The sequence below is a fragment of the Petromyzon marinus genome, chromosome 37, assembly GCF_048934315.1.
Source record: "Petromyzon marinus isolate PM22_M1 ecotype Great Lakes invasive population chromosome 37, UKy_Petmar_22M1.pri1.0, whole genome shotgun sequence".
Taxonomy (NCBI): Eukaryota; Metazoa; Chordata; class Hyperoartia; order Petromyzontiformes; family Petromyzontidae; genus Petromyzon; species Petromyzon marinus.
Window position 1 is genome coordinate 7531731 of NC_133703.1, and position 25322 is coordinate 7557052.

The window sequence follows — 25322 nt, forward strand, 5'->3', positions numbered from 1 at the left end:
AAGAGACACAGTGTGGCCATGTGGCCTTAATGAGAGAGACTGATTCCAGCTTAGCTTGCAAGAACGAAGAGACACAGTGTGGCCATGTGGCCTTAATGAGAGAGACTGACTCCAGCTTAGCTTGCAAGAACTAAGAGACACAGTGTGACCATGTGACCTTAATGAGAGAGACTGACTCCAGCTTAGCTTGCAAGAACTAAGAGACACTGTGTGGCCATGTGGCCTTAATGAGAGAGACTGACTCAAGCTTAGCTTGCAAGAACTAAGAGACACAGTGTGGCCATGTGGCCTTAATGAGAGAGACTCACTCCAGCTTAGCTTGCAAGAACTAAGAGACACTGTGTGGCCATGTGGCCTTAATGAGAAAGACTCACTCCAGCTTAGCTTGCAAGAACTAAGAGACTCAGTATGGCCATGTGGCCTTAATGAGAGAGACTGACTCCAACTTAACTTGCAAGAACTAAGATACACTGTGTGGCCATGTGGCCTTAATGAGAGAGACTCACTCCAGTTTAGCTTGCAAGAACTAAGAGACACAGTGTGGCCATGTGGCCTTAATGAGAGACTCACTCCAGCTTAGCTTGCAAGAACTAAGAGACAGTGTGGCCATGTAGCCTTAATGAGAGAGACTGACTCCAGCTTAGCTTGCAAGAACTAAGAGACACAGTGTGACCATGTGACCTTAATGAGAGAGACTGACTCAAGCTTAGCTTGCAAGAACTAAGAGACACTGTGTGGCCATGTGGCCTTAATGAGAGAGACTGACTCAAGCTTAGCTTGCAAGAACTAAGAGACACAGTGTGGCCATGTGGCCTTAATGAGAGAGACTCACTCCAGCTTAGCTTGCAAGAACTAAGAGACACTGTGTGGCCATGTGGCCTTAATGAGAAAGACTCACTCCAGCTTAGCTTGCAAGAACTAAGAGACTCAGTGTGGCCATGTGGCCTTAATGAGAGAGACTGACTCCAACTTAACTTGCAAGAACTAAGATACACTGTGTGGCCATGTGGCCTTAATGAGAGAGACTCACTCCAGCTTAGCTTGCAAGAACTAAGAGACACAGTGTGGCCATGTGGCCTTCATGAGAGACTCACTCCAGCTTAGCTTGCAAGAAATAAGAGACAGTGTGGCCATGTAGCCTTAATGAGAGAGACTGACTCCAGCTTAGCTTGCAAGAACTAAGAGACACAGTGTGGCCATGTGGCCTTAATGAGAGAGACTGACTCCAGCTTAGCTTGCAAGAACTAAGAGACACAGTGTGGCCATGTGGCCTTAATGAGAGAGACTGATTCCAGCTTAGCTTGCAAGAACGAAGAGACACAGTGTGGCCATGTGGCCTTAATGAGAGAGACTGACTCCAGCTTAGCTTGCAAGAACTAAGAGACACAGTGTGACCATGTGACCTTAATGAGAGAGACTGACTCCAGCTTAGCTTGCAAGAACTAAGAGACACTGTGTGGCCATGTGGCCTTAATGAGAGAGACTGACTCAAGCTTAGCTTGCAAGAACTAAGAGACACAGTGTGGCCATGTGGCCTTAATGAGAGAGACTCACTCCAGCTTAGCTTGCAAGAACTAAGAGACTCAGTATGGCCATGTGGCCTTAATGAGAGAGACTGACTCCAACTTAACTTGCAAGAACTAAGATACACTGTGTGGCCATGTGGCCTTAATGAGAGACTCACTCCAGCTTAGCTTGCAAGAACTAAGAGACAGTGTGGCCATGTAGCCTTAATGAGAGAGACTGACTCCAGCTTAGCTTGCAAGAACTAAGAGACACAGTGTGACCATGTGGCCTTAATGAGAGAGACTGACTCCAGCTTAGCTTGCAAGAACTAAGAGACACAGTGTGGCCATGTGGCCTTAATGAGAGAGACTGATTCCAGCTTAGCTTGCAAGAACTAAGAGACACAGTGTGGCCATGTGGCCTTAATGAGAGAGACTGACTCCAGCTTAGCTTGCAAGAACTAAGAGACACTGTGTGGCCATGTGGCCTTAATGAGAGAGACTGACTCAAGCTTAGCTTGCAAGAACTAAGAGACACAGTGTGGCCATGTGGCCTTAATGAGAGAGACTCACTCCAGCTTAGCTTGCAAGAACTAAGAGACACTGTGTGGCCATGTGGCCTTAATGAGAGAGACTCACTCCAGCTTAGCTTGCAAGAACTAAGAGACTCAGTGTGGCCATGTGGCCTTAATGAGAGAGACTGACTCCAACTTAGCTGGCAAGAACTAAGAGACACTGTGTGGCCATGTGGCCTTAATGAGAAAGACTCACTCCAGCTTAGCTTGCAAGAACTAAGAGACACAGTGTGGCCATGTGGCCTTAATGAGAGACTCACTCCAGCTTAGCTTGCAAGAACTAAGAGACAGTGTGGCCATGTAGCCTTAATGAGAGAAACTGACTCCAGCTTAGCTTGCAAGAACTAAGAGACACAGTGTGGCCATGTGGCCTTAATGAGAGAGACTGCCTCCAGCTTAGCTTGCAAGAACTAAGAGACACAGTGTGGCCATGTGGCCTTAATGAGAGAGACTGACTCCAGCTTAGCTTGCAAGAACTAAGAGACACAGTGTGACCATGTGACCTTAATGAGAGAGACTGACTCCAGCTTAGCTTGCAAGAACTAAGAGACACTGTGTGGCCATGTGGCCTTAATGAGAGAGACTGACTCAAGCTTAGCTTGCAAGAACTAAGAGACACAGTGTGGCCATGTGGCCTTAATGAGAGAGACTCACTCCAGCTTAGCTTGCAAGAACTAAGAGACACTGTGTGGCCATGTGGCCTTAATGAGAAAGACTCACTCCAGCTTAGCTTGCAAGAACTAAGAGACTCAGTATGGCCATGTGGCCTTAATGAGAGAGACTGACTCCAACTTAACTTCCAAGAACTAAGATACACTGTGTGGCCATGTGGCCTTAATGAGAGAGACTCACTCCAGCTTAGCTTGCAAGAACTAAGAGACACAGTGTGGCCATGTGGCCTTAATGAGAGACTCACTCCAGCTTAGCTTGCAAGAACTAAAAGACAGTGTGGCCAAGTAGCCTTAATGAGAGAGACTGACTCCAGCTTAGCTTGCAAGAACTAAGAGACACAGTGTGGCCATGTGGCCTTAATGAGAGAGACTGACTCCAGCTTAGCTTGCAAGAACTAAGAGACACAGTGTGGCCATGTGGCCTTAATGAGAGAGACTGACTCCAGCTTAGCTTGCAAGAACTAAGACACACTGTGTGGCCATGTGGCCTTAATGAGAGAGACTGACTCAAGCTTAGCTTGCAAGAACTAAGAGACACAGTGTGGCCATGTGGCCTTAATGAGAGAGACTCACTCCAGCTTAGCTTGCAAGAACTAAGAGACACTGTGTGGCCATGTGGCCTTAATGAGAGAGACTCACTCCAGCTTAGCTTGCAAGAACTAAGAGACTCAGTGTGGCCATGTGGCCTTAATGAGAGAGACTGACTCCAACTTAGCTTGCAAGAACTAAGAGACACTGTGTGGCCATGTGGCCTTAATGAGAAAGACTCACTCCAGCTTAGCTTGCAAGAACTAAGAGACACAGTGTAGCCATGTGGCCTTAATGAGAGACTCACTCCAGCTTAGCTTGCAAGAACTAAGAGACAGTGTGGCCATGTAGCCTTAATGAGAGAAACTGACTCCAGCTTAGCTTGCAAGAACTAAGAGACACAGTGTGGCCATGTGGCCTTAATGAGAGAGACTGCCTCCAGCTTAGCTTGCAAGAACTAAGAGACTCAGTGTGGCCATGTGGCCTTAATGAGAGAGACTGACTCCAACTTAGCTTGCAAGAACTAAGAGACACTGTGTGGCCATGTGGCCTTAATGAGAGAGACTCACTCCAGCTTAGCTTGCAAGAACTAAGAGACACAGTGTGGCCATGTGGCCTTAATGAGAGACTCACTCCAGCATAGCTTGCAAGAACTAAGAGACAGTGTCGCCATGTAGCCTTAATGAGAGAAACTGACTCCAGCTTAGCTTGCAAGAACTAAGAGACACAGTGTGGCCATGTGGCCTTAATGAGAGAGACTGCCTCCAGCTTAGCTTGCAAGAACTAAGAGACACAGTGTGGCCATGTGGCCTTAATGAGAGAGACTGATTCCAGCTTAACTTGCAAGAACTAAGAGACACTGTGTGGCCATGTGGACTTAATGAGAAAGACTCACTCCAGCTTAGCTTGCAAGAACTAAGAGACTCAGTATGGCCATGTGGCCTTAATGAGAGAGACTGACTCCAACTTAACTTGCAAGAACTAAGATACACTGTGTGGCCATGTGGCCTTAATGAGAGAGACTCACTCCAGCTTAGCTTGCAAGAACTAAGAGACACAGTGTGGCCATGTGGCCTTAATGAGAGACTCACTCAAGCTTAGCTTGCAAGAACTAAGAGACAGTGTGGCCATGTAGCCTTAATGAGAGAGACTGACTCCAGCTTAGCTTGCAAGAACAAAGAGACACAGTGTGGCCATGTGGCCTTAATGAAAGAGACTGACTCCAGCTTAGCTTGCAAGAACTAAGAGACACAGTGTGGCCATGTGGCCTTAATGAGAGAGACTGATTCCAGCTTAGCTTGAAAGAACTAAGAGACACAGTGTGGCCATGTGGCCTTAATGAGAGAGACTGACTCCAGCTTAGCTTGCAAGAACTAAGAGACACAGTGTGACCATGTGACCTTAATGAGAGAGACTGACTCCAGCTTAGCTTGCAATAACTAAGAGACACTGTGTGACCATGTGGCCTTAATGAGAGAGACTGACTCAAGCTTAGCTTGCAAGAACTAAGAGACACAGTGTGGCCATGTGGCCTTAATGAGAGAGACTCACTCCAGCTTAGCTTGCAAGAACTAAGAGATAGTGTGGCCATATAGCCTTAATGAGAGAGACTGACTCCAGCTTAGCTTGCAAGAACTAAGAGACACAGTGTGGCCATGTGGCCTTAATGAGAGAGACTGACTCCAGCTTAGCTTGCAAGAACTAAGAGACACTGTGTGGCCATGTGGCCTTAATGAGAGAGACTGCCTCCAGCTTAGCTTGCAAGAACTAAGAGACACAGTGTGGCCATGTGGCCTTAATGAGAGAGACTGAGTCCAGCTTAACTTGCAAGAACTAAGCGACACAGTGTGGTCATGTGGCCTTAATGAGAGAGACTGACTCCAGCTTAGCTTGCAAGAATTAAGAGACACAGTGTGCCCATGTGACCTTAATGAGAGAGACTGACTCCAGCTTACCTTGCAAGAACTAAGAGACACTGTGTGGCCATGTGGCCTTAATGAGAGAGACTGACTCAAGCTTAGCTTGCAAGAACTAAGAGACACAGTGTGGCCATGTGGCCTTAATGAGAGAGACTCACTCCAGCTTAGCTTGCAAGAACTAAGAGACACTGTGTGGCCATGTGGCCTTAATGAGAGAGACTCACTCCAGCTTAGCTTGCAAGAACTAAGAGACACAGTGTGGCCATGTGGCCTTAATGAGAGACTCACTCCAGCTTAGCTTGCAAGAACTAAGAGACAGTGTGGCCATGTAGCCTAAATGAGAGAGACTGACTCCAGCTTAGCTTGCAAGAACTAAGAGACACAGTGTGGCCATGTGGCCTTAATGAGAGAGACTCACTCCAGCTTAGCTTGCAAGAACTAAGAGACACAGTGTGGCCATGTGGCCTTAATGAGAGAGACTGATTCCAGCTAAGCTTGCAAGAACTAAGAGACACAGTGTGGCCATGTGGCCTTAATGAGAGAGACTGACTCCAGCTTAGCTTGCAAGAACTAAGAGACACAGTGTGACCATGTGACCTTAATGAGAGAGACTGACTCCAGCTTAGCTTGCAAGAACTAAGAGACACTGTGTGGCCATGTGGCCTTAATGAGAGAGACTGACTCCAGCTTAGCTTGCAAGAACTAAGAGACACAGTGTGGCCATGTGGCCTTAATGAGAGAGACTGACTCAACTTAACTTGCAAGAACTAAGATACACTGTGTGGCCATGTGGCCTTAATGAGAGAGACTCACTCCAGCTTAGCTTGCAAGAACTAAGAGACACAGTGTGGCCATGTGGCCTTAATGAGAGACTCACTCCAGCTTAGCTTGCAAGAACTAAGAGACAGTGTGGCCATGTAGCCTTAATGAGAGAGACTGACTCCAGCTTAGCTTGCAAGAACTAAGAGACACAGTGTGGCCATGTGGCCTTAATGAGAGAGACTGACTCCAGCTTAGCTTGCAAGAACTAAGAGACACAGTGTGGCCATGTGGCCTTAATGAGAGAGACTGATTCCAGCATAGCTTGCAAGAACTAAGAGACACAGTGTGGTCATGTGGCCTTAATGAGAGAGACTGACTCCAGCTTAGCTTGCAAGAACTAAGAGACACAGTGTGACAATGTGACCTTAATGAGAGAGACTGACTCCAGCATAGCTTGCAAGAACTAAGAGACACTGTGTGGCCATGTGGCCTTAATGAGAGAGACTGACTCAAGCTTAGCTTGCAAGAACTAAGAGACACAGTGTGGCCATGTGGCCTTAATGAGAGAGACTCACTCCAGCTTAGCTTGCAAGAACTAAGAGACACTGTGTGGCCATGTGGCCTTAATGAGAGAGACTCACTCCAGCTTAGCTTGCAAGAACTAAGAGACACTGTGTGGCCATGTGGCCTTAATGAGAGAGACTCACTCCAGCTTAGCTTGCAAGAACTAAGAGACTCAGTGTGGCCATGTGGCCTTAATGAGAGAGACTGACTACAGCTTAGCTTGCAAGAACTAAGAGACAGTGTGACCATGTGACCTTAATGAGAGAGACTGACTCCAGCTTAGCTTGCAAGAACTAAGAGACACTGTGTGGCCATGTGGCCTTAATGAGAGAGACTGACTCCAGCTTAGCTTGCAAGAACTAAGAGACAGTGTGACCATGTGACCTTAATGAGAGAGACTGACTCAAGCTTAGCTTGCAAGAACTAAGAGACACTGTGTGGCCATGTGGCCTTAATGAGAGAGACTGACTCAAGCTTAGCTTGCAAGAACTAAGAGACACAGTGTGGCCATGTGGCCTTAATGAGAGAGACTCACTCCAGCTTAGCTTGCAAGAACTAAGAGACACTGTGTGGCCATGTGGCCTTAATGAGAGAGACTCACTCCAGCTTAGCTTGCAAGAACTAAGAGACACAGTGTGGCCATGTGGCCTTCATGAGAGACTCACTCCAGCTTAGCTTGCAAGAAATAAGAGACAGTGTGGCCATGTAGCCTTAATGAGAGAGACTGACTCCAGCTTAGCTTGCAAGAACTAAGAGACACAGTGTGGCCATGTGGCCTTAATGAGAGAGACTGACTCCAGCTTAGCTTGCAAGAACTAAGAGACACAGTGTGGCCATGTGGCCTTAATGAGAGAGACTGATTCCAGCTTAGCTAGCAAGAACGAAGAGACACAGTGTGGCCATGTGGCCTTAATGAGAGAGACTGACTCCAGCTTAGCTTGCAAGAACTAAGAGACACTGTGTGGCCATGTGGCCTTAATGAGAGAGACTGACTCAAGCTTAGGTTGCAAGAACTAAGAGACACAGTGTGGCCATGTGGCCTTAATGAGAGAGACTCACTCCAGCTTAGCTTGCAAGAACTAAGAGACACTGTGTGGCCATGTGGCCTTAATGAGAAAGACTCACTCCAGCTTAGCTTGCAAGAACTAAGAGACTCAGTATGGCCATGTGGCCTTAATGAGAGAGACTGACTCCAACTTACCTTGCAAGAACTAAGATACACTGTGTGGCCATGTGGCCTTAATGAGAGAGACTCACTCCAGCTTAGCTTGCAAGAACTAAGAGACACAGTGTGGCCATGTGGCCTTAATGAGAGACTCACTCCAGCTTAGCTTGCAAGAACTAAGAGACAGTGTGGCCATGTAGCCTTAATGAGAGAGACTGACTCCAGCTTAGCTTGCAAGAACTAAGAGACACAGTGTGGCCATGTGGCCGTAATGAGAGAGACTGACTCCAGCTTAGCTTGCAAGAACTAAGAGACACAGTGTGGCCATGTGGCCTTAATGAGAGAGACTGATTCCAGCTTAGCTTGCAAGAACTAAGAGACACAGTGTGGCCATGTGGCCTTAATGAGAGAGACTGACTCCAGCTTAGCTTGCAAGAACTAAGAGACACTGTGTGGCCATGTGGCCTTAATGAGAGAGACTGACTCAAGCTTAGCTTGCAAGAACTAAGAGACACAGTGTGGCCATGTGGCCTTAATGAGAGAGACTCACTCCAGCTTAGCTTGCAAGAACTAAGAGACACTGTGTGGCCATGTGGCCTTAATGAGAGAGACTCACTCCAGCTTAGCTTGCAAGAACTAAGAGACTCAGTGTGGCCATGTGGCCTTAATGAGAGAGACTGACTCCAACTTAGCTTGCAAGAACTAAGAGACACTGTGTGGCCATGTGGCCTTAATGAGAAAGACTCACTCCAGCTTAGCTTGCAAGAACTAAGAGACACAGTGTGGCCATGTGGCCTTAATGAGAGACTCACTCCAGCTTAGCTTGCAAGAACTAAGAGACAGTGTGGCCATGTAGCCTTAATGAGAGAAACTGACTCCAGCTTAGCTTGCAAGAACTAAGAGACACAGTGTGGCCATGTGGCCTTAATGAGAGAGACTGCCTCCAGCTTAGCTTGCAAGAACTAAGAGACACAGTGTGGCCATGTGGCCTTAATGAGAGAGACTGATTCCAGCTTAGCTTGCAAGAACGAAGAGACACAGTGTGGCCATGTGGCCTTAATGAGAGAGACTGACTCCAGCTTAGCTTGCAAGAACTAAGAGACACTGTGTGGCCATGTGGCCTTAATGAGAGAGACTGACTCAAGCTTAGCTTGCAAGAACTAAGAGACACAGTGTGGCCATGTGGCCTTAATGAGAGAGACTCACTCCAGCTTAGCTTGCAAGAACTAAGAGACACAGTGTGGCCATGTGGCCTTAATGAGAGACTCACTCCAGCTTAGCTTGCAAGAACTAAGAGACACAGTGTGACCATGTAGCCTTAATGAGAGAGACTGACTCCAGCTTAGCTTGCAAGAACTAAGAGACACAGTGTGGCCATGTGGCCTTAATGAGAGAGACTGACTCCAGCTTAGCTTGCAAGAACTAAGAGACACAGTGTGGCCATGTGGCCTTAATGAGAGAGACTGATTCCAGCTTAGCTTGCAAGAACTAAGAGACAGTGTGGCCATGTGGCCTTAATGAGAGAGACTGACTCCAGCTTAGCTTGCAAGAACTAAGAGACTCAGTATGGCCATGTGGCCTTAATGAGAGAGACTGACTCCAACTTAACTTGCAAGAACTAAGATACACTGTGTGGCCATGTGGCCTTAATGAGAGAGACTCACTCCAGCTTAGCTTGCAAGAACTAAGAGACACAGTGTGGCCATGTGGCCTTAATGAGAGAGACTGATTCCAGCTTAGCTTGCAAGAACTAAGAGACACTGTGTGGCCATGTGGCCTTAATGAGAGAGACTGACTCCAGCTTAGCTTGCAAGAACTAAGAGACACAGTGTGACCATGTGACCTTAATGAGAGAGACTGACTCAAGCTTAGCTTGCAAGAACTAAGAGACACTGTGTGGCCATGTGGCCTTAATGAGAGAGACTGACTCAAGCTTAGCTTGCAAGAACTAAGAGACACAGTGTGGCCATGTGGCCTTAATGAGAGAGACTCACTCCAGCTTAGCTTGCAAGAACTAAGAGACACTGTGTGGCCATGTGGCCTTAATGAGAAAGACTCACTCCAGCTTAGCTTGCAAGAACTAAGAGACTCAGTGTGGCCATGTGGCCTTAATGAGAGAGACTGACTCCAACTTAACTTGCAAGAACTAAGATACACTGTGTGGCCATGTGGCCTTAATGAGAGAGACTCACTCCAGCTTAGCTTGCAAGAACTAAGAGACACAGTGTGGCCATGTGGCCTTCATGAGAGACTCACTCCAGGTTAGCTTGCAAGAAATAAGAGACAGTGTGGCCATGTAGCCTTAATGAGAGAGACTGACTCCAGCTTAGCTTGCAAGAACTAAGAGACACAGTGTGGCCATGTGGCCTTAATGAGAGAGACTGACTCCAGCTTAGCTTGCAAGAACTAAGAGACACAGTGTGGCCATGTGGCCTTAATGAGAGAGACTGATTCCAGCTTAGCTTGCAAGAACGAAGAGACACAGTGTGGCCATGTGGCCTTAATGAGAGAGACTGACTCCAGCTTAGCTTGCAAGAACTAAGAGACACAGTGTGACCATGTGACCTTAATGAGAGAGACTGACTCCAGCTTAGCTTGCAAGAACTAAGAGACACTGTGTGGCCATGTGGCCTTAATGAGAGAGACTGACTCAAGCTTAGCTTGCAAGAACTAAGAGACACAGTGTGGCCATGTGGCCCTAATGAGAGAGACTCACTCCAGCTTAGCTTGCAAGAACTAAGAGACACTGTGTGGCCATGTGGCCTTAATGAGAAAGACTCACTCCAGCTTAGCTTGCAAGAACTAAGAGACTCAGTATGGCCATGTGGCCTTAATGAGAGAGACTGACTCCAACTTAACTTGCAAGAACTAAGATACACTGTGTGGCCATGTGGCCTTAATGAGAGAGACTCACTCCAGTTTAGCTTGCAAGAACTAAGAGACACAGTGTGGCCATGTGGCCTTAATGAGAGACTCACTCCAGCTTAGCTTGCAAGAACTAAGAGACAGTGTGGCCATGTAGCCTTAATGAGAGAGACTGACTCCAGCTTAGCTTGCAAGAACTAAGAGACACAGTGTGACCATGTGACCTTAATGAGAGAGACTGACTCAAGCTTAGCTTGCAAGAACTAAGAGACACTGTGTGGCCATGTGGCCTTAATGAGAGAGACTGACTCAAGCTTAGCTTGCAAGAACTAAGAGACACAGTGTGGCCATGTGGCCTTAATGAGAGAGACTCACTCCAGCTTAGCTTGCAAGAACTAAGAGACACTGTGTGGCCATGTGGCCTTAATGAGAAAGACTCACTCCAGCTTAGCTTGCAAGAACTAAGAGACTCAGTGTGGCCATGTGGCCTTAATGAGAGAGACTGACTCCAACTTAACTTGCAAGAACTAAGATACACTGTGTGGCCATGTGGCCTTAATGAGAGAGACTCACTCCAGCTTAGCTTGCAAGAACTAAGAGACACAGTGTGGCCATGTGGCCTTCATGAGAGACTCACTCCAGCTTAGCTTGCAAGAAATAAGAGACAGTGTGGCCATGTAGCCTTAATGAGAGAGACTGACTCCAGCTTAGCTTGCAAGAACTAAGAGACACAGTGTGGCCATGTGGCCTTAATGAGAGAGACTGACTCCAGCTTAGCTTGCAAGAACTAAGAGACACAGTGTGGCCATGTGGCCTTAATGAGAGAGACTGATTCCAGCTTAGCTTGCAAGAACGAAGAGACACAGTGTGGCCATGTGGCCTTAATGAGAGAGACTGACTCCAGCTTAGCTTGCAAGAACTAAGAGACACAGTGTGACCATGTGACCTTAATGAGAGAGACTGACTCCAGCTTAGCTTGCAAGAACTAAGAGACACTGTGTGGCCATGTGGCCTTAATGAGAGAGACTGACTCAAGCTTAGCTTGCAAGAACTAAGAGACACAGTGTGGCCATGTGGCCTTAATGAGAGAGACTCACTCCAGCTTAGCTTGCAAGAACTAAGAGACTCAGTATGGCCATGTGGCCTTAATGAGAGAGACTGACTCCAACTTAACTTGCAAGAACTAAGATACACTGTGTGGCCATGTGGCCTTAATGAGAGACTCACTCCAGCTTAGCTTGCAAGAACTAAGAGACAGTGTGGCCATGTAGCCTTAATGAGAGAGACTGACTCCAGCTTAGCTTGCAAGAACTAAGAGACACAGTGTGACCATGTGGCCTTAATGAGAGAGACTGACTCCAGCTTAGCTTGCAAGAACTAAGAGACACAGTGTGGCCATGTGGCCTTAATGAGAGAGACTGATTCCAGCTTAGCTTGCAAGAACTAAGAGACACAGTGTGGCCATGTGGCCTTAATGAGAGAGACTGACTCCAGCTTAGCTTGCAAGAACTAAGAGACACTGTGTGGCCATGTGGCCTTAATGAGAGAGACTGACTCAAGCTTAGCTTGCAAGAACTAAGAGACACAGTGTGGCCATGTGGCCTTAATGAGAGAGACTCACTCCAGCTTAGCTTGCAAGAACTAAGAGACACTGTGTGGCCATGTGGCCTTAATGAGAGAGACTCACTCCAGCTTAGCTTGCAAGAACTAAGAGACTCAGTGTGGCCATGTGGCCTTAATGAGAGAGACTGACTCCAACTTAGCTGGCAAGAACTAAGAGACACTGTGTGGCCATGTGGCCTTAATGAGAAAGACTCACTCCAGCTTAGCTTGCAAGAACTAAGAGACACAGTGTGGCCATGTGGCCTTAATGAGAGACTCACTCCAGCTTAGCTTGCAAGAACTAAGAGACAGTGTGGCCATGTAGCCTTAATGAGAGAAACTGACTCCAGCTTAGCTTGCAAGAACTAAGAGACACAGTGTGGCCATGTGGCCTTAATGAGAGAGACTGCCTCCAGCTTAGCTTGCAAGAACTAAGAGACACAGTGTGGCCATGTGGCCTTAATGAGAGAGACTGACTCCAGCTTAGCTTGCAAGAACTAAGAGACACAGTGTGACCATGTGACCTTAATGAGAGAGACTGACTCCAGCTTAGCTTGCAAGAACTAAGAGACACTGTGTGGCCATGTGGCCTTAATGAGAGAGACTGACTCAAGCTTAGCTTGCAAGAACTAAGAGACACAGTGTGGCCATGTGGCCTTAATGAGAGAGACTCACTCCAGCTTAGCTTGCAAGAACTAAGAGACACTGTGTGGCCATGTGGCCTTAATGAGAAAGACTCACTCCAGCTTAGCTTGCAAGAACTAAGAGACTCAGTATGGCCATGTGGCCTTAATGAGAGAGACTGACTCCAACTTAACTTCCAAGAACTAAGATACACTGTGTGGCCATGTGGCCTTAATGAGAGAGACTCACTCCAGCTTAGCTTGCAAGAACTAAGAGACACAGTGTGGCCATGTGGCCTTAATGAGAGACTCACTCCAGCTTAGCTTGCAAGAACTAAAAGACAGTGTGGCCAAGTAGCCTTAATGAGAGAGACTGACTCCAGCTTAGCTTGCAAGAACTAAGCGACACAGTGTGGCCATGTGGCCTTAATGAGAGAGACTGACTCCAGCTTAGCTTGCAAGAACTAAGAGACACAGTGTGGCCATGTGGCCTTAATGAGAGAGACTGATTCCAGCTTAGCTTGCAAGAACTAAGAGACACAGTGTGGCCATGTGGCCTTAATGAGAGAGACTGACTCCAGCTTAGCTTGCAAGAACTAAGACACACTGTGTGGCCATGTGGCCTTAATGAGAGAGACTGACTCAAGCTTAGCTTGCAAGAACTAAGAGACACAGTGTGGCCATGTGGCCTTAATGAGAGAGACTCACTCCAGCTTAGCTTGCAAGAACTAAGAGACACTGTGTGGCCATGTGGCCTTAATGAGAGAGACTCACTCCAGCTTAGCTTGCAAGAACTAAGAGACTCAGTGTGGCCATGTGGCCTTAATGAGAGAGACTGACTCCAACTTAGCTTGCAAGAACTAAGAGACACTGTGTGGCCATGTGGCCTTAATGAGAAAGACTCACTCCAGCTTAGCTTGCAAGAACTAAGAGACACAGTGTAGCCATGTGGCCTTAATGAGAGACTCACTCCAGCTTAGCTTGCAAGAACTAAGAGACAGTGTGGCCATGTAGCCTTAATGAGAGAAACTGACTCCAGCTTAGCTTGCAAGAACTAAGAGACACAGTGTGGCCATGTGGCCTTAATGAGAGAGACTGCCTCCAGCTTAGCTTGCAAGAACTAAGAGACTCAGTGTGGCCATGTGGCCTTAATGAGAGAGACTGACTCCAACTTAGCTTGCAAGAACTAAGAGACACTGTGTGGCCATGTGGCCTTAATGAGAGAGACTCACTCCAGCTTAGCTTGCAAGAACTAAGAGACACAGTGTGGCCATGTGGCCTTAATGAGAGACTCACTCCAGCATAGCTTGCAAGAACTAAGAGACAGTGTCGCCATGTAGCCTTAATGAGAGAAACTGACTCCAGCTTAGCTTGCAAGAACTAAGAGACACAGTGTGGCCATGTGGCCTTAATGAGAGAGACTGCCTCCAGCTTAGCTTGCAAGAACTAAGAGACACAGTGTGGCCATGTGGCCTTAATGAGAGAGACTGATTCCAGCTTAACTTGCAAGAACTAAGAGACACTGTGTGGCCATGTGGACTTAATGAGAAAGACTCACTCCAGCTTAGCTTGCAAGAACTAAGAGACTCAGTATGGCCATGTGGCCTTAATGAGAGAGACTGACTCCAACTTAACTTGCAAGAACTAAGATACACTGTGTGGCCATGTGGCCTTAATGAGAGAGACTCACTCCAGCTTAGCTTGCAAGAACTAAGAGACACAGTGTGGCCATGTGGCCTTAATGAGAGACTCACTCAAGCTTAGCTTGCAAGAACTAAGAGACAGTGTGGCCATGTAGCCTTAATGAGAGAGACTGACTCCAGCTTAGCTTGCAAGAACAAAGAGACACAGTGTGGCCATGTGGCCTTAATGAGAGAGACTGACTCCAGCTTAGCTTGCAAGAACTAAGAGACACAGTGTGGCCATGTGGCCTTAATGAGAGAGACTGATTCCAGCTTAGCTTGAAAGAACTAAGAGACACAGTGTGGCCATGTGGCCTTAATGAGAGAGACTGACTCCAGCTTAGCTTGCAAGAACTAAGAGACACAGTGTGACCATGTGACCTTAATGAGAGAGACTGACTCCAGCTTAGCTTGCAATAACTAAGAGACACTGTGTGACCATGTGGCCTTAATGAGAGAGACTGACTCAAGCTTAGCTTGCAAGAACTAAGAGACACAGTGTGGCCATGTGGCCTTAATGAGAGAGACTCACTCCAGCTTAGCTTGCAAGAACTAAGAGATAGTGTGGCCATATAGCCTTAATGAGAGAGACTGACTCCAGCATAGCTTGCAAGAACTAAGAGACACTGTGTGGCCATGTGGCCTTAATGAGAGAGACTGACTCAAGCTTAGCTTGCAAGAACTAAGAGACACAGTGTGGCCATGTGGCCTTAATGAGAGAGACTCACTCCAGCTTAGCTTGCAAGAACTAAGAGACACTGTGTGGCCATGTGGCCTTAATGAGAGAGACTCACTCCAGCTTAGCTTGCAAGAACTAAGAGACACTGTGTGGCCATGTGGCCTTAATGAGAGAGACTCACTCCAGCTTAGCTTGCAAGAACTAAGAGACTCAGTGTGGCCATGTGGCCTTAATGAGAGAGACTGACTGCAACTTAGCTTGCAAGAACTAAGAGACACTGTGTGGCCATGTGGCCTTAATGAGAGAGACTCACTCCAGCTTAGCTTGCAAGAACTAAGAGACACAGTGTGGCCATGTGGCCTTAATGAGAGACTCACTCCAGCTTAGCTTGCAAGAACTAAGAGACAGTGTGGCCATGTAGCCTTAATGAGAGAGACTGACTCCAGCTTAGCTTGCAAAAACTAAGAGACACAGTGTGGCCATGTGGCCTTAATGAGAGAGACTGACTCCAGCTTAGCTTGCAAGAACTAAGAGACACAGTGTGGCCATGTGGCCTTAATGAGAGAGACTGATTCCAGCTTAGCTTGCAAGAACTAAGAGACACAGTGTGGCCATGTGGCCTTAATGAGAGAGACTGACTCCAGCTTAGCTTGCAAGAACTAAGAGACACAGTGTGACCATGTGACCTTAATGAGAGAGACTGACTCCAGCTTAGCTTGCAAGAACTAAGAGACACTGTGTGGCCATGTGGCCTTAATGAGAGAGACTGACTCAAGCTTAGCTTGCAAGAACTAAGAGACACAGTGTGGCCATGTGGCCTTAATGAGAGAGACTCACTCCAGCTTAGCTTGCAAGAACTAAGAGACACTGTGTGGCCATGTGGCCTTAATGAGAGAGACTCACTCCAGCTTAGCTTGCAAGAACTAAGAGACACTGTGTGGCCATGTGGCCTTAATGAGAGAGACTCACTCCAGCTTAGCTTGCAAGAACTAAGAGACACAGTGTGGCCATGTGGCCTTAATGAGAGACTCACTCCAGCTTAGCTTGCAAGAACTAAGAGACAGTGTGGCCATGTAGCCTTAATGAGAGAGACTGACTCCAGCTTAGCTTGCAAGAACTAAGAGACACAGTGTGACCATGTGACCTTAATGAGAGAGACTGACTCCAGCTTAGCTTGCAAGAACTAAGAGACACTGTGTGGCCATGTGGCCTTAATGAGAGAGACTGACTCCAGCTTAGCTTGCAAGAACTAAGAGACACAGTGTGACCATGTGACCTTAATGAGAGAGACTGACTCAAGTTTAGCTTGCAAGAACTAAGAGACACTGTGTGGCCATGTGGCCGTAATGAGAGAGACTGACTCAAGCTTAGCTTGCAAGAACTAAGAGACGCAGTGTGGCCATGTGGCCTTAATGAGAGAGACTCACTCCAGCTTAGCTTGCAAGAACTAAGAGACACTGTGTGGCCATGTGGCCTTAATGAGAAAGACTCACTCCAGCTTAGCTTGCAAGAACTAAGAGACTCAGTGTGGCCATGTGGCCTTAATGAGAGAGACTGACTCCAACTTAGCTTGCAAGAACTAAGAGACACTGTGTGGCCATGTGGCCTTAATGAGAGAGACTCACTCCAGCTTAGCTTGCAAGAACTAAGAGACACAGTGTGGCCATGTGGCCTTAATGAGAGACTCACTCCAGCTTAGCTTGCAAGAACTAAGAGACAGTGTGGCCATGTAGCCTTAATGAGAGAGACTGACTCCAGCTAAGCTTGCAAGAACTAAGAGACACAGTGTGGCCATGTGGCCTTAATGAGAGAGACTGATTCCAGCTTAGCTTGCAAGAACTAAGAGACACAGTGTGGCCATGTGGCCTTAATGAGAGAGACTGACTCCAACTTAGCTTGCAAGAACTAAGAGACACAGTGTGGCCATGTGGCCTTAATGAGAGAGACTGACTCCAACTTAGCTTGCAAGAACTAAGAGACACTGTGTGGCCATGTGGCCTTAATGAGAGAGACTCACTCCAGCTTAGCTTGCAAGAACTAAGAGACACAGTGTGGCCATGTGGCCTTAATGAGAGACTCACTCCAGCTTAGCTTGCAAGAACTAAGAGACACAGTGTGGCCATGTGGCCTTAATGAGAGAGACTGACTCCAGCTTAGCTTGCAAGAACTAAGAGACACAGTGTGGCCATGTGGCCTTAATGAGAGAGACTGATTCCAGCTTAGCTTGCAAGAACTAAGAGACACAGTGTGGCCATGTGGCCTTAATGAGATAGACTGACTCCAGCTTAGCTTGCAAGAACTAAGAGACACAGTGTGACCATGTGACCTTAATGAGAGAGACTGACTCCAGCTTAGCTTGCAAGAACTAAGAGACACTGTGTGGCCATGTGGCCTTAATGAGAGAGACTCACTCCAGCTTAGCTTGCAAGAACTAAGAGACACAGTGTGGCCATGTGGCCTTAATGAGAGACTCACTCCAGATTAGCTTGCAAGAACTAAGAGACAGTGTGGCCATGTAGCTTTAATGAGAGAGACTGACTCCAGCATAGCTTGCAAGAACTAAGAGACACAGTGTGGCCATGTGGCCTTAATGAGAGAGACTGACTCCAGCTTAGCTTGCAAGAACTAAGAGACACAGTGTGGCCATGTGGCCTTAATGAGAGAGACTGATTCCAGCTTAGCTTGCAAGAACTAAGAGACACAGTGTGGCTATGTGGCCTTAATGAGAGAGACTGACTCCAGCTTAGCTTGCAAGAACTAAGAGACACAGTGTGACCATGTGACCTTAATGAGAGAGACTGACTCCAGCTTAGCTTGCAAGAACAAAGAGACACTGTGTGGCCATGTGGCCTTAATGAGAGAGACTGACTCAAGCTTAGCTTGCAAGAACTAAGAGACACAGTGTGGCCATGTGGCCTTAATGAGAGAGACTCACTCCAGCTCAGCTTGCAAGAACTAAGAGACACTGTGTGGCCATGTGGCCTTAATGAGAGAGACTCACTGCAGCTTAGCTTGCAAGAACTAAGAGACTCAGTGTGGCCATGTGGCCTTAATGAGAGAGACTGACTCCAACTTAGCTTGCAAGAACTAAGAGACACTGTGTGGCCATGTGGCCTTAATGAGAGAGACTCACTCCAGCTTAGCTTGCAAGAATTAAGAGACACAGTGTGGCCATGTGGCCTTAATGAGAGACTCACTCCAGCTTAGCTTGCAAGAACTAAGAGACAGTGTGGCCATGTAGCCTTAATGAGAGAGACTGACTCCAGCTTAGCTTGCAAGAACTAAGAGACACAGTGTGACCATGTGACCTTAATGAGAGAGACTGACTCCAGCTTAGCTTGCAAGAACTAAGAGACACTGTGTGGCCATGTGGCCTTAATGAGAGAGACTGACTCAAGCTTAGCTTGCAAGAACTAAGAGACACAGTGTGGCCATGTGGCCTTAATGAGAGAGACTGACTCCAGCTTAGCTTGCAAGAACTAAGAGACACAGTGTGACCATGTGACCTTAATGAGAGAGACTGACTCCAGCTTATCTTGCAAGAACTAAGAGACACAGTGTGGCCATGTGGCCTTAATGAGAGACTCACTCCAGCTTAGCTTGCAAGAACTAAGAGACAGTGTGGCCATGTAGCCTTAATGAGAGAGACTGACTCCAGCTTAGCTTGCAAGAACAAAGAGACACAGTGTGGCCATGTGGCCTTAATGAGAGAGACTCACTCCAGCTTAGCTTGCAAGAACTAAGAGACAGTGTGGCCATGTAGCCTTAATGAGAGAGACTGACTCCAGCATAGCTTGCAAGAACTAAGAGACACAGTGTGGCCATGTGGCCTTAATGAGAGAGACTGACTCCAGCTTAGCTTGCAAGAACTAAGAGACACAGTGTGGCCATGTGGCCTTAATGAGAGAGACTGATTCCAGCTTAGCTTGCAAGAACTAAGAGACAAAGTGTGGCCATGTGGCCTTAATGAGAGAGACTGACTCCAGCTTAGCTTGCAAGAACTAAGAGACACAGTGTGACCACGTGACCTTAATGAGAGAGACTGACTCCAGCTTAGCTTGCAAGAACAAAGAGACACTGTGTGGCCATGTGGCCTTAATGAGACTGACTCAAGCTTAGCTTGCAAGAACTAAGAGACACAGTGTGGCCATGTGGCCTTAATGAGAGAGACTCACTCCAGCTCAGCTTGCAAGAACTAAGAGACACTGTGTGGCCATGTGGCCTTAATGAGAGAGACTCACTCCAGCTTAGCTTGCAAGAACTAAGAGACTCAGTGTGGCCATGTGGCCTTAATGAGAGAGACTGACTCCAACTTAGCTTGCAAGAACTAAGAGACACTGTGTGGCCATTTGGCCTTAATGAGAGAGACTCACTCCAGTTTAGCTTGCAAGAACTAAGAGACACAGTGTGGCCATGTGGCCTTAATGAGAGACTCACTCCAGCTTAGCTTGCAAGAACTAAGAGACAGTGTGGCCATGTAGCCTTAATGAGAGAGACTGACTCCAGCTTAGCTTGCAAGAACTAAGAGACACAGTGTGACCATGTGACCTTAATGAGAGAGACTGACTCCAGCTTAGCTTGCAAGAACTAAGAGACACTGTGTGGCCATGTGGCCTTAATGAGAGAGACTGACTCAAGCTTAGCTTGCAAGAACTAAGAGACACAGTGTGGCCATGTGGCCTTAATGAGAGAGACTCACTCCAGCTTAGCTTGCAAGAACTAAGAGACACTGTGTGGCCATGTGGCCTTAATGAGAGAGACTCACTCCAGCTTAGCTTGCAAGAACTAAGAGACTCAGTGTGGCCATGTGGCCTTAATGAGAGAGACTGACTCCAACTTAGCTTGCAAGAACTAAGAGACACTGTGTGGCCATGTGGCCTTAATGAGAGAGACTCACTCCAGCTTAGCTTGCAAGAACTAAGAGACACAGTGTGGCCATGTGGCCTTAATGAGAGACTCACTCCAGCTTAGCTTGCAAGAACTAAGAGACAGTGTGGCCATGTAGCCTTAATGAGAGAGACTGACTCCAGCTTAGCTTGCAAGAACTAAGAGACACAGTGTGGCCATGTGGCCTTAATGAGAAAGACTGACTCCAGCTTAGCTTGCAAGAACTAAGAGACACTGTGTGGCCATGTGGCCTTAATGAGAGAGACTGCCTCCAGCTTAGCTTGCAAGAACTAAGAGACAGTGTGGCCATGTGGCCTTAATGAGAGAGACTCACTCCAGCTTAGCTTGCAAGAACTAAGAGACACAGTGTGGCCATGTGGCCTTAATGAGAGAGACTGCCTCCAGCTTAGCTTGCAAGAACTAAGAGACAGTGTGGCCATGTGGCCTTAATGAGAGAGATTGACTCCAGCTTAGCTTGCAAGAATTAAGAGACACAGTGTGCCCATGTGACCTTAATGAGAGAGACTGACTCCAGATTACCTTGCAAGAACTAAGAGACACTGTGTGGCCATGTGGCCTTAATGAGAGAGACTCACTCCAGCTTAGCTTGCAAGAACTAAGCGACACAGTGTGGCCATGTGGCCTTAATGAGAGAGACTGATTCCAGCTAAGCTTGCAAGAACTAAGAGACAGTGTGGCCATGTGGCCTTAATGAGAGAGACTGACTCCAGCTTAGCTTGCAAGAACTAAGAGACAGTGTGGCCATGTAGCCTTAATGAGAGAGACTGACTCCAGCTTAGCTTGCAAGAACTAAGAGACACAGTGTGGCCATGTGGCCTTAATGAGAGAGACTGACTCAAGCTTAGCTTGCAAGAACTAAGAGACACAGTGTGGCCATGTGGCCTTAATGAGAGAGACTCACTCCAGCTTAGCTTGCAAGAACTAAGAGACACAGTGTGGCCATGTGGCCTTAATGAGAGACTCACTCCAGCTTAGCTTGCAAGAACTAAGAGACAGTGTGGCCATGTAGCCTTAATGAGAGAGACTGACTCCAGCTTAGCTTGCAAGAACTAAGAGACACAGTGTGGCCATGTGGCCTTAATGAGAGAGACTGCCTCCAGCTTAGCTTGCAAGAACTAAGAGACAGTGTGGCCATGTGGCCTTAATGAGAGAGACTGACTCCAGCTTAGCTTGCAAGAATTAAGAGACACAGTGTGCCCATGTGACCTTAATGAGAGAGACTCACTCCAGCTTAGCTTGCAAGAACTAAAAGACAGTGTGGCCATGTAGCCTTAATGAGAGAGACTGACTCCAGCTTAGCTTGCAAGAACTAAGAGACACAGTGTGGCCATGTGGCCTTAATGAGAGAGACTGCCTCCAGCTTAGCTTGCAAGAACTAAGAGACAGTGTGGCCATGTGGCCTTAATGAGAGAGACTGACTCCAGCTTAGCTTGCAAGAACTAAGAGACACAGTGTGGCCATGTGGCCTTAATGAGAGAGACTGCCTCCAGCTTAGCTTGCAAGAACTAAGAGACAGTGTGGCCATGTGGCCTTAATGAGAGAGATTGACTCCAGCTTAGCTTGCAAGAATTAAGAGACACAGTGTGCCCATGTGACCTTAATGAGAGAGACTGACTCCAGCTTACCTTGCAAGAACTAAGAGACACTGTGTGGCCATGTGGCCTTAATGAGAGAGACTCACTCCAGCTTAGCTTGCAAGAACTAAGAGACACAGTGTGACCATGTGACCTTAATGAGAGAGACTGACTCAAGCTTAGCTTGCAAGAACTAAGAGACACAGTGTGGCCATGTGGCCTTAATGAGAGAGACTCACTCCAGCTTAGCTTGCAAGAACTAAGAGACACAGTGTGGCCATGTGGCCTTAATGAGAGACTCACTCCAGCTTAGCTTGCAAGAACTAAGAGACAGTGTGGCCATGTAGCCTTAATGAGAGAGACTGACTCCAGCTTAGCTTGCAAGAACTAAGAGACACAGTGTGGCCATGTGGCCTTAATGAGAGAGACTGCCTCCAGCTTAGCTTGCAAGAACTAAGAGACAGTGTGGCCATGTGGCCTTAATGAGAGAGACTGACTCCAGCTTAGCTTGCAAGAATTAAGAGACACAGTGTGCCCATGTGACCTTAATGAGAGAGACTCACTCCAGCTTAGCTTGCAAGAACTAAAAGACAGTGTGGCCATGTAGCCTTAATGAGAGAGACTGACTCCAGCTTAGCTTGCAAGAACTAAGAGACACAGTGTGGCCATGTGGCCTTAATGAGAGAGACTGCCTCCAGCTTAGCTTGCAAGAACTAAGAGACAGTGTGGCCATGTGGCCTTAATGAGAGAGATTGACTCCAGCTTAGCTTGCAAGAATTAAGAGACACAGTGTGCCCATGTGACCTTAATGAGAGAGACTGACTCCAGCTTACCTTGCAAGAACTAAGAGACACTGTGTGGCCATGTGGCCTTAATGAGATAGACTCACTCCAGCTTAGCTTGCAAGAACTAAGCGACACAGTGTGGCCATGTGGCCTTAATGAGAGAGACTGATTCCAGCTTAGCTTGCAAGAACTAAGAGACAGTGTGGCCATGTGGCCTTAATGAGAGAGACTGACTCCAGCTTAGCTTGCAAGAACTAAGAGACAGTGTGGCCATGTAGCCTTAATGAGAGAGACTGACTCCAGCTTAGCTTGCAAGAACTAAGAGACAGAGTGTGGCCATGTGGCCTTAATGAGAGAGACTGCCTCCAGCTTAGCTTGCAAGAACTAAGAGACACAGTGTGGCTATGTGGCCTTAATGAGAGAGACTGATTCCAGCTTAACTTGCAAGAACTAAGCGACACAGTGTGGCCATGTGGCCTTATTGAGAGAGACTGACTCAAGCTTAGCTTGCAAGAACTAAGAGACACAGTGTGGCCATGTGGCCTTAATGAGAGAGACTCACTCCAGCTTAGCTTGCAAGAACTAAGAGACACAGTGTGGCCATGTGGCCTTAATGAGAGACTCACTCCAGCTTAGCTTGCAAGAACTAAGAGACAGTGTGGCCATGTAGCCTTAATGAGAGAGACTGACTCCAGCTTAGGTTGCAAGAACTTAGAGACACAGTGTGGCCATGTGGCCTTAATGAGAGAGACTGACTCCAGCTTAGCTTGCAAGAACTAAGAGACACAGTGTGGCCATGTGGCCTTAATGAGAGAGACTGATTCCAGCTTAGCTTGCAAGAACTAAGAGACACAGTGTGGCCATGTGGCCTTAATGAGAGAGACTGACTCCAGCTTAGCTTGCAAGAACTAAGAGACACAGTGTGGCCATGTGGCCTTAATGAGAGACTCACTCCAGCTTAGCTTGCAAGAACTAAGAGACAGTGTGGCTATGTAGCCTTAATGAGAGAGACTGACTCCAGCTTAGCTTGCAAGAACTAAGAGACACAGTGTGGCCATGTGGCCTTAATGAGAGAGACTGACTCCAGCTTAGCTTGCAAGAACTAAGAGACACAGTGTGGCCATGTGGCCTTAATGAGAGAGACTGATTCCAGCTTAACTTGCAAGAACTAAGCAACACAGTGTGGCCATGTGCCCTTAATGAGAGAGACTGACTCCAGCTTACCTTGCAAGAACTAAGAGACACTGTGTGGCCATGTGGCCTTAATGAGAGAGACTGACTCCAGCTTAGCTTGCAAGAACTAAGAGACAGTGTGGCCATGTAGCCTTAATGAGAGAGACTGACTCCAGCTTAGCTTGCAAGAACTAAGAGACACAGTGTGGCCATGTGGCCTTAATGAGAGAGACTGCCTCCAGCTTAGCTTGCAAGAACTAAGAGACACAGTGTGGCCATGTGGCCTTAATGAGAGAGACTGATTCCAGCTTAACTTGCAAGAACTAAGCGACACAGTGTGGCCATGTGGCCTTAATGAGAGAGACTGACTCAAGCTTAGCTTGCAAGAACTAAGAGACACAGTGTGGCCATGTGGCCTTAATGAGAGAGACTCACTCCAGCTTAGCCTGCAAGAACTAAGAGACACAGTGTGGCCATGTGGCCTTAATGAGAGACTCACTCCAGCTTAGCTTGCAAGAACTAAGAGACAGTGTGGCCATGTAGCCTTAATGAGAGAGACTGACTCCAGCTTAGGTTGCAAGAACTTAGAGACACAGTGTGGCCATGTGGCCTTAATGAGAGAGACTGACTCCAGCTTAGCTTGCAAGAACTAAGAGACACAGTGTGGCCATGTGGCCTTAATGAGAGAGACTGATTCCAGCTTAGCTTGCAAGAACTAAGAAACACAGTGTGGCCATGTGGCCTTAATGAGAGAGACTGACTCCAGCTTAGCTTGCAAGAACTAAGAGACACAGTGTGGCCATGTGGCCTTAATGAGAGACTCACTCCAGCTTAGCTTGCAAGAACTAAGAGACAGTGTGGCCATGTAGCCTTAATGAGAGAGACTGACTCCAGCTTAGCTTGCAAGAACTAAGAGACACAGTGTGGCCATGTGGCCTTAATGAGAGAGACTGACTCCAGCTTAGCTTGCAAGAACTAAGAGACACAGTGTGGCCATGTGGCCTTAATGAGAGAGACTGATTCCAGCTTAACTTGCAAGAACTAAGCGACACAGTGTGGCCATGTGACCTTAATGAGAGAGACTGACTCCAGCTTACCTTGCAAGAACTAAGAGACACTGTGTGGCCATGTGGCCTTAATGAGAGAGACTGACTCAAGCTTAGCTTGCAAGAACTAAGAGACACAGTGTGGCCATGTGGCCTTAATGAGAGAGACTCACTCCAGCTTAGCTTGCAAGAACTAAGAGACACAGTGTGGCCATGTGGCCTTAATGAGAGAGACTCAATCCAGCTTAGCTTGCAAGAACTAAGAGACACAGTGTGGCCATGTGGCCTTAATGAGAGAGACTGACTCCAGCTTAGCTTGCAAGAACTAAGAGACACAGTGTGACCATGTGACCTTAATGAGAGAGACTGATTCCAGCTTAGCTTGCAAGAACTAAGAGACACAGTGTGGCCATGTGGCCTTAATGAGAGAGACTGACTCCAGCTTAGCTTGCAAGAACTAAGAGACACAGTGTGGCCATGTGGCCTTAATGAGAGACTCACTCCAGCTTAGCTTGCAAGAACTAAGAGACAGTGTGGCCATGTAGCCTTAATGAGAGAGACTGACTCCAGCTTAGCTTGCAAGAACTAAGAGACACAGTGTGGCCATGTGGCCTTAATGAGAGAGACTGACTCCAGCTTAGCTTGCAAGAACTAAGAGACACAGTGTGGCCATGTGGCCTTAATGAGAGAGACTGA